The 10,991-nt window shown below is 35.9% G+C and overlaps 1 protein-coding gene across 1 annotated transcript in view; it reads left to right on the top strand.

Moving 5' to 3' along the window:
* Positions 1–2,971: 2,971 nt before the first annotated feature.
* The window catches only part of LOC122798305 (cadherin-7), a 705,913-nt gene continuing 697,893 nt past the window's right edge, over positions 2,972–10,991 (top strand). Inside the window, exon 1 of the mRNA XM_044067132.1 lies at positions 2,972–3,594. The gene's annotated coding sequence lies outside the window, so the exon portion shown is untranslated. The remainder of the gene's footprint in view (positions 3,595–10,991) is intronic.

The following is a 10,991-nucleotide window of genomic DNA, read 5'->3' as shown; positions in this document are numbered from 1 at the left end:
GAATCCTAATGGGAGATCATGCTTATCTATTCCAGTCCATTGGATCTATATTTCCAGTCAGTGACCTTCCAAATAATGAGGAAGTCGCTCCAGACTTTTTAATGTAAGTCCATAACCCTATCGTGGGTGGATTCAACAGCAACTGGATAACTGCAAGGAATGCCTATGATCTCTATTGAAATGTGCATGATCCTTCAAGCATGCTGACAAGGGCTGCTATCACTAGTTGGGTGGTCACAGCCAAATTCCTTACCAGGCTTAGCTATGGTAGTTATAGTGCCAAAAAATGTTTCTGCCTTTGGTAGCTCTGGCCAAAACCACCGATTCCTGTCTGGAAGAAGTACATCTATACTCAGTTGAAAGCTCTGAGAGTCTTCTAAGCCCCTTACTGAACTTAGGTTGCCTGGATTGTAGTCATACATTAATCTTGCTATACTACCAGAGATGGCTATAAAGTTTCCTGTCTTTAATATTTCTCACCTGTAGAAAAAATGTACTGCACCTACAATAACTGAAGAATTACTCCACTTGTATATGCTCTGCGCTATTCTAGGTTCAATAGGAGATTGAATAATGTCTGCTACAAGTGTCTGGTTATGTGGTTGCTGGTATACAGAATTTGGTTTGTGGTCAGGTGGTGGACAGCAGCATAGAGATGAGGCGTGAAAAGCTGCTCAGTGCTTTTATATCACAGAAGAAGGATGTGGTTGTTTCTTGTAAAAACTTCCTTTCATACACTGTGCTAGGGATCCTGGCAGTAAGCCATAAAGTAATAGATACCAGTGTGCCAGTAATGAGTGTAAGGACATTCTGGTGAACCACAATGACATCAGCATATGTCAGCTGTGCCAGTAGTACATTTCATTTGAGTATGGGATTACAACACATTAATACATGGGGGTATGGTGCTCTCAGGGATACAGCATTTAGCTTTCATTTCAATGCTGCATACACATTTGGAAGGTTCTCCAAAACTTTGATATACGTGCTGTGGAAGCAAAAGAAATAGTGAATATGGAGACATCTCTATGGGCCAACTGGTTTGACTGTTTTGTAATGCTAACTAATTCAGATAATCTTTGTGCAGAGTTTTAGGTTGGCAAACTTCAGGGAGATGTATCAGAAGCCAGTTTTGACATTTACCATCATTGTTAAGGACTTATTTAAAGGAAAAAGAATAGAACTGACACTAAAAACCTTGTCAGTATTAGTCCCGAATAAAGATATTTAAAATGATAATGATTAGCAACCATTTGCCATACTGTGTGACTCTAAGTCCTTGACCAGACAGTGCCCGCCTGTCATCTCTGAAAAGGGACGCTTCTGTCCAGGGGATTTACAAAGTTAACAAATGCATTAAAATAGTATAGTCTACAGAATATGCATTGTGGACTCTGGAAAGTATATCAGGCTACCATTTCAGATTATGGTAGGAATACTTTCAGACAGGGAGCATGGGAATACTTATTTATTGTGATTTGAAAACAAAATTGAAGTACTACAGAGATCTTTAGATTTCTAAAAGAAAATGTGCAGCTTATAACATTTAAACATTTGGCCATGACCATATTCCTCTAAGTGGAAATAAAATGTGAAGCCTTTGTGTGGTGGTGCACAGGGGTATATTATCCACAGAAACAGCTGCAAAGTTAAGAAATATAATTTCATCTTAGTTAGGGAGATGAATCCAGTAAGTAACCGTAATGCTGTCATCACAATAGGGGAAGTACAGTAGTGACTGATAAGAATAAGACAGACTTAAAGGAGACAGGGTGTTCACTCTACAGGGCAATAATATATCTTGCAGAGTAGGCAGTATCTATAACACTGTGGTAAAGCATCTACTTTTGTTTTATAATATTATTAGTGTACCTCCTTTGATGCTTATGACCTACGCCTGGTAGGGCCAGTAACTCTAATTAGAAATATATATTGTAAATGTGGTTTCTACTACATAAATTACATCACTATCATTTTGAGATATTTAGACCCCACATTCTGCTGTCTTATTCCACTTGTTGAAGGACAGCATAGTAATTTATTTTACATGAAGAGGCTGCTTCAGTTCAGAAAAATCAGGCTGACCAGTAAGAGGACTCTTCCAACCAGTTCTTATAAAATACATCCAATGGATCCTTACTAAACTTTCAGAACTGTAATTTGCCATTTTAGCTCTGAAAACAAAAAATAGTATCTTAAGGCAGTAAGACATAATACTTAAAATTACTGTATATTGAGGCAAAGGAGGCATGCAGTTCCATTTTAAAAGCTGTAACTGAAATAATATTTCAACAAAAGCAAATTCTAGGAATACAGATCTGATCTGCTACTATTAGGCTGGGAACCAAAATGACAACCAGACAAAGACTACCTTGAAAACAGCCACACTGCATGTACCTGTTTTATATTCAGCCTTTCATCCTGTCTGCATGTGTATGAAAAACTGAAGTATGACTCATTAGTTAGGTTTTGAATAGGTTTCAGCTAGTTTGGTTTTGAATGCAGTCTCCTTATCGGCTTCATTCAGAACTGTAATTAAAGTGCAAGTTAACATTAGACATGACACCTTCATAATTTCAGTTTTGAATGTGCATCTTGAAATTTCTCCTTACACTAAATGAGCTCTAAAAGAATGGATAAGGGATTATTTAACATGACACAGAATAAAAGTCAATATATTCGGATAAAATGGTTTCTAAAACAGGGTATTTGTTGAAGTTAAAATGGAAAGGCACTTCAGAAGCCACAATTTCAGTAAATAAACAGATAATTAAAAAGAAGTCAAATTAAATCTTTGTGGTTATGAAAAGTTTGCTTGTACATTTCAAGAGCTCAGTGGTGCCATTTCTGCTCCACTGAGGGATTACACTTTATCTGATGCCTCAGCTGTGGTGAGAGGAAATCTCGCACACAAGTTTTACATCATAGAGCACAGCAGGGAAGAATAATTTTTACATGCTAAGAAAGTAGATCTAGGGCAGACAGAGGCAGTGGAAAGGGCAAAAGTATAAAACAAGAAAACAGTAAGTTCTGAATAGTTTCTTGACTTTGCCTTCATGCCTCGGGTACTCAATTGATCATGCCTTCTCTGACAAGTAAAAAAAAAAAAAAAAAAAAAAACGGAAGACAATTCTTAAAATTCTCTGCTCAGCCTTGTTGCTTTCAAATGCAAATATCTCACCATGAGATAGATTGGCTTCAGCCCCACCCCCTGTAAGCACTTTTTCTGATTTTTTTTTCCCTGAAGGACTCCATCTGTGTAGATGCTGTCAAGGGGGATGGTTTCATTTTGGGTCCCCGTTATTCTCTAGGAGGTACAAAATCTGTCTGTGCCTCCTTTTCACTGTCTCAAATGAAATGGCATTACAAGGAAGTCACTGAGCATGTTCACAGAATAGTCCATGCTCAAGAGACCCTCAGTTCACTGTGCAGTGTGTAAGCCTGACTGGTCTGTCCTACGCAAATTCAACTTCATTCCGATGCTAGCTGCTGTACTGACACTTGTTTAGATAACTGTATGAATTTCTGGTGATTGTATTTAATGGATTAATACAACAGTTCATTGTATCCAAGAGAAAAAAAAAACAAAATAAGGTAAGTCTTCCTTTCAGTATATTATCAAAGTGCACTGCTGCAGATGTTATTGTAATGCGTTTCTTTCCAGATTGCCCTTGCATGTGGTATAAATCAGTTTCTGGGCACAGCACGTCTAACGTCCTTAATAAGCAGTCTCACATTTCTAAAAGAAACAGCAGAACCTACATACCTTGTTAGTGATGCTCACCTTGCTGATGATTCATGTGCCGAATATCCTTCCTAAAGGCTCTGATAAATACATTACACTACAGAACATTTGAACTAACAATAAAAGCACTAAAAAAAGCGTGAGGACAAGCTGCAAAAAAGAAAATGTGTAATAAGTACTCTGCATGATGGCAATTCATGCTAAAGTTCAAGAGCAAACACATAAAAAAATAATAATAACATCTTCGGTAACTGAATGAAAGCAAAAGGAAGTTGTACTCTGCTCTACTGGAAATTGCTTAATTTGGAAAGAGGTTACATGGGCATGCAAAGTGTCTCACTCTTCATTCCTGGAGTCATAAACAGCATAGGATGGGTTAGTATTTCAGAAATAATCATTGTGGTGAGTGCTTCTCCCTTTAATTAGTATTCTGTGTGTATGGTTCAGTCTGCAGTGCTTTAGCTGTTTAATACTATACTCGTGTTTCCTGCATGCTGTATGTGCCAAAAGAAGTTACGAGTGTACATAGCTGCTTTGTGTTGTTGGTTTCTTGCTTGTCTTGGGTCTACAGCAATTCTTACTTCTTTGCCAGTGGCTGAGTTTTATGAGACTGGCAGCTGTATTAGTAGCAGATTAACACACACACACACACACACACACACACACACACACACACACACACACACACACACACACACACACACACACACACACACACACACACACACACACAAACAAAGAACATAATGGTTAAATATTTGAAGTGATTCCAACCCCAAGTTTCATGTGATCATGGCTCTTTTCTTTAACCATGTTCATTTTTAACACGGAATATCATGCACATGCTGACTAATTGGACTCTGTTTTCCTTTTACTGAAGGCTTTTTTGTTGTGGTAGCTAAATAAAAAGCTCTGACTGCACTTTCAAGTCTCCTGATGTTGACAAACATAGTGGAAACAATTTTGTATTAATACGCAGCCACTGAGGACTAGGTAGAATATAAATGAGTCACTAGCAAAATGTAAGTAATTTACTATGACAGCTAATCTCTGCTGCCTTGCAGCCCATCAATGTGTGCAGAAATAAGAATTTTCTTTATAGTATCAGTCTTGATTGCTTACCTTTAGCATCACAGATGTTTAGAAAAAAAATTGATTTTAATTCACTCTCCAAAGAGTATAACCCCCTAATTATTGATTACTTGCATATAGGAGTAGTTAAGGCATCGTGATCGTGTGCTCTACTATTTGTTACAATTTTATTCTGAGAAATAAGACTGCAAGAGTACGGACTTTATAGACCTCAGCAAAGGCTCCTCTGGAGTTGTGTTTAGCCTCAATACTTATCAATTTTACTTTGTTCTGTGCTTATATACCTGAACAAAAACACAGGAGACCGCATGTGTCCTGCTGTTATTTGAAATAATTAGTTCTGACAGTACAATGTATAAACTGTTAATGTCAAATGAATAACTCTGTGTATTCTGCAGTACGTTGATATTTCAAAAGCCTAGAACTGTTAACTCTTAAGTAAGAAGTGATGGAAAAAAACACTGGCAAAAGCCAAAATAAGTTTGCTTTAGAAAAACATTATAAAGCCAGACAGTGTAATGATGGGAGATAAGCACCTTCCTCAGTATGATGGATTTCTTCATGGCGTCAGGTTTATTAAAATCTACTGCAGTCTTGTCTCACTTAAGGCTCACATAATACCTAAAGCAAAACAACTGTCCATTTACAATCCATTAAAGCTAAGGTTAATTTGCTGAAACATTCTCACTTGCTACATGTTGATCTAACTATGATAAACAAGCAGCGTTAACCTATATTGTACTATAAGACTTCCCCATGTGTAACTGTTTAATTAATACTGGGAAGTGAGGTGTACGTGTCACCTCATGTGAAGGAAAACATTAATCAGCCTTGCAGACCTCCTGCATTCAGGAGGCAATTAGAGTGTTCACTTCCAATCAAAGGGCACTGTGTTCATAATAAGAGACATTATTGTAATTCAAGACTGTTATTAGTTCTTGGTAATAATCAGCTTCCAGCCTTATGGCACTTTCTAGTCCTGCTTCTCTGAACTTATAATCTTGCCACATTAGGCCTTCTTTTATTTATTTATTTATTTTTAGAAAAAAATACTCTATCATGGTTTCTTCCAAAATTTTGGTTTAATTATAATTGCTCGTATATTAATTTCAAAAGTATGTTGCTGCTTCTAGGACTGAAAGCTTAAATTCACAGTACAGGCACCCGCCCCTGAATAATTATAAATCTAAACTTACTTTGTCTGTTTATTGGACATGAAATCAGGACTTTGTTGAAATGAGATGCTTCATTCCAGCTGGTTGGGGATTGTTGGAAAAATGTTAATAGAAAACATAACAGATGAAATAAAAACTCAGAATTCTCAGTGGTATTTCATCTGTCTCAACCTAACATGGACATCCATACTTCCTTTCAGAGCCTTTCCATATACTGGTCTAAGACACAGGAATAATAACTATTTTATGTAAACTTGGTTTTAAACTACAAGAGGTTAGTGACAGTGTAACAGGTATTTTTCTCTTGTCTTGTCCATGAAATAAAGTTACTTGCTAATAAAGAAGGTAATGATATTGTTGACCATTTGCATTAGTTTGTTGAGGCTAAATGTTATTCCATTACGTTTGAAGAAGAAATTTATTATCATACTTATCTGAGTAGCATTATATGCTTCGGGCTAAAGGAAAAATTAGAATACAGTGCTAAAACCCCCAACAAGAACACAAAGGTTTAATTTCTGCTAGCAGATTTCATATTCAAATGCCATTAACATACTTTAATTAGCCAGTCTATGCATTTATACAACACCATTACTAGAGCTTCTCCACTAAAATCAGTGTTGTTAGTTTCTGTTGTGAAAAAAAGTAATGTAGAACAGTTGTGGATATATTTGTAATTAACTACATCATGTATGTAGAAGAAACCATGCATGGTTTTTATATAGTAGCATCTGTAATTGTTTTAATAAGATTCAGAAAAATATGCTAAGCTATTAGCATTATGTTTTTTCATAGCCACTAGAAAGACCTCTGTGAAAACATGTATTCACAGGAAAAGGTGATCTGAGTCAAAATAACAGACTACCAAGCAGAATATGTTTATTTCTCTCTCTCTCGCTCTCTCTCATGCATATTGCTAAAAGGAAGCTGACATCTTTGTAGCTGTTCATTTACACTACAAATTATTCTTAAATCCACTTAGCTGCAGTCAAGTGTATCAGATCATGTATCATGAAGTTAATAGTAATCCTGCTAATGACTCTTTAAACATTGCTCATTGCTGATGTTGTCTAAACTACAGTAATATTCTGTCATCTTGTCTACTACTGCTAGAAATTAGCTTTCATCTGATAAAATTCTTAGGCTGCATTAATATAATTCGATGTTGATATGATATACTAAATATCTGTAAAACATCATTAGACATACATAGTATGGTCAGGTTAAGTACATTGCCAATGATGTCTTCTTGTTGCATATTTGACTATTTTCCTTTGAAATATTTAAGTTACTGAAAAAAAACACAATATCCATTTTGGATTGCTTTGTCAGTTCATTTTCATCTAAGGCAAAAAGGGTAGCGGAGCTTATTAGATACAACCATGCTATGTGCTTGGAGGAGTTCTATGTCCTTGTTTGATAACGGATGCTGGCTGTAGTGTGTGCTCTCCAGTTACAAAGCTCCCACGTGAGTATTTAGGCCAGCTAATGTTAGGAGGCTGTGCTCTGTAGTTGCAGTGTCATCTGACAGAGGGAGTTAATGAGCTGACCAATGCGGCCTCAGTGTATAGAGAAGGGCTCATCTAAAGTGCTCATACCTGACATGTAACATTCAAGCCACCTGCCCAACTCTGACAACTGAAAAGCACACTGTAATTATCTAAATGTAGTCTATTATCAGCACACTTTGTTGTCCAGACAAATAGATTGATAGTGACTGATAGTATTTTCAAACTACAGTAAAACGTATATAGATGCTTCTTTGCTTATATAGCAGTGCATTAAATGACAAGAAGTCCTTTAGATGGCTGCTTCTGCTTTCATTAAAGCATGCATTTTTACACACTTTCTTGGTTATCAATTTTCCATTTTAATACAATGCTAAAATGTAAAAGGTACCTAGCCAAACGGCTGCAACTAATTCTATAGATGTTAAAAATAATACAACACAGTATTACGATATAATGAAAGTGCATGCTGAGGATTTCTTTTGTTTATACATGCAGTTATCAAGCCCTACAATGATCCATGTACATTTCTTGATTTCTTAAAGTGATAAAGATATAAAATATTTGAAGAATTCTCCTTTGCATATATACATGAAGTCAGACTGTTAACTTCCGACATAGTTAGAGAAATGACTTTTCTGTATCTCACAATAATGTTTAAAGTAAAACCTTGAAATGGTCTTTTCAGCGTGGACTTCTAGTTCTGTATTCCTCAGGGATAATATATATGTGTGACAGGTTGAGCAATATATTTTGCAACTTTTTAACATTAGCTCTCAAAACAAAATATGTGATACACAACTTCTTGCAGATCTCAGCAACAGTGCAAGATATTGTTCTCTTGCCTTATGCTAACCAGGCTAGATTCAAGGACCTCACTTCATGAAAATGCATGGTTAAAGACATGAAAGTAATAGAAATTAAATTAAAAGCTTAACATGCAAGTCACAGTTAATGATGTGTGCTAAAGAATGAGGTAGGATCATATGAGTGCATCTATATTTTGTGGATATATCTTATATAGTCTGTATAACTGTGTCATCTTTATGAATATGAAGAGCTTTATATATAAACATACGTTGTATATCTTATATAGCTATATGTAGTTATATATATTTATATATGTATGTATATATGCGTACATATATGTATATATATATATATATATATATATATATATATATATATATATATATACACACATATATAAATGCACACACACAGACAGATGAGTTAAAAAGATTGAAAACAAAATATCAACCACATACAATGTATGCTCAGAAACACAATCTCAGAGAATGCAGATAAAAACAATGTGTTTGCAGAGAGGTGTACCACTGACAAAGCTTTCAGAAAAATCATAAGTTTGGGACTGTTGTGGAGCGGACCTCAAGAATTTGGTGTGCAATAAACTCTGACTGGTCTAGAACTAGACTGAAGTGCTGGGTCTTTTGTTAGATAATGTCTCCCTCTCTTTCGATATGTATATATATATATATATATATATATATATATATATATATATATATAGAGAGAGAGAGAGAGAGAGAAAGAGGGATAGAGAAAGAGAGAGAGAGATCCATATATATATATATATATATAAATATATGGGTCCCCTTCAGGTGCTCAAGATTTCAGAAACTCGGAATTCATATCGACGAAATGACATGATCTAGTTTCCAAAAAGTCTAAGCTTTTAAATGGAGATTGTAGTACAATGAAGGTCATGGAATTCACCCTCCCCTCCACTGTAGTGTGATCTCAGAGTTGGTATATATAATGTCCAGGAGGGGAGTTGGCACAGCCTCCCACATAGTGGGTGCATGGGGGGCTTCCCTCCTGCAAAAACATTGAAAAAGGTAGATTTTTGTTGTTTTTTGAAGTCTGAGTTTTCATTAACTCAATATCATCTTGACAATATGAATTTTGAGTTTCTGAAAACTCGAGCTTCTGACATAGTCCATATATATATATATATATATATATATATATATATATATATATATATATATATATATATACCTACACACACATATATGTATCGATAGATATAGATATAGATATAGATATAGATATAGATATAGATATAAGTTGACGGAAAAAGATCAAAAACAAAACATTGATCTCATGCAATATACGCTCGAAGACACAATCTCAGAGCATGCAGACAAAAGCAATGTGCTTGCTGGGTGGTGGGTGCATCCATGCTACCTAAATGTACCAACTCTGAGATCACACAATACTGCAGAGAGAGGGCATATTGCCCAACCCCAACAGTATAGTGATCTCACACTAATTATTCAGAGCTTTTTTTGTTGGGCAAATTATGTCAGCAAAAACGTTGACTAAATGGCAATTTGACATAGTTAATAGCTGTCAACATAAATATACATATATACTGATAGATGTGTGTGTGTGTGTGTGTGTGTGTGTGTGTGTGTGTGTGTGTGTGTGCGCGTGTGTGTGTGTGCGTGTGTGTGTGTGTGTGTGTGTGTGTGTGTGTGTGTGTGTGTGTATGTACATATATAGATATATATATATATATATATATATATATATATATATATAAGAGAGAGAGAGAGAGATTACTTGAGCATGGAGTCACTGTGAATGCACAAATCTGAACAGAGTTACTGTGGAGAGTAGAACGGCTGCAAGTGTACTAACATTCATGAGAGGAGATTGCAGCACTTGACAGTGCTACATTACTAAGACACAAGTTATTGAACTCAAGCCATGCCTTTTAAAGAACAAGAAGCTACGTATATGTAATGAAAATGTTAAACCGTGTCCATGTCTTGTGATAAAAAAAAATGCAAATTAGACAACAAAAGAGGTTTTGCAGACCATAGTCATATTTGAAGACCCTTATATGCATAATTTTAGCAGTTAAATGCAAAAAGAAGAGGCAGAATTATTACTGACCCGCTGTAGGAATACCCATATGACCTTTTGTTGAATCTCCTCAAAATGAAACAGTCAACCTGGTAAAAGGAAAGGAGGTGGTGGATTTAGTAACTGGTGTTTGTGTGTGTGTGTGTGTGTGTGTGTGTGTGTGTGTGTGTGTGTGTGTGTGTGTGTGTGTGTGTGTGCGTCTGTGTGTCTGTGTGTGTGTGTGCCTGTGTGTGTGCGTGTGTATGTATATGTGTGTGTGTTTGAGTACACAACAAAAGAAAGCAGCGACTAAGTTTCGTGTCACTGCACCGCACATATGAAGATTAAACTCTTGTAAAGGTTGTCATCAGACTGCATATCAGCAAGTGATGCATTCCTGTGCATACAAAACACAGTAACATAATATGGTTACCACACCACATTTCCTTAGAACTCCTTTCAGAAAATCATGTGAGGAACAATTAACATGGAATGCATGAAGATTTAAAATAAAAGTTGCTGAATCAGTTCAGGAATCTGAGCATTTTTTTAATCATGGATGCATGCTTTTTGCCCTGTTTGCTAAAACATAGTTCC

Source organism: Protopterus annectens, chromosome 3.part1, assembly GCF_019279795.1.
Source record: "Protopterus annectens isolate FY-2018-M chromosome 3.part1, PAN1.0, whole genome shotgun sequence".
In the NCBI taxonomy this organism is placed as follows: Eukaryota; Metazoa; Chordata; order Ceratodontiformes; family Protopteridae; genus Protopterus; species Protopterus annectens.
Note: the sequence above shows the minus strand (reverse complement) of the source record. Positions and strands in the feature narration are given on the sequence as shown.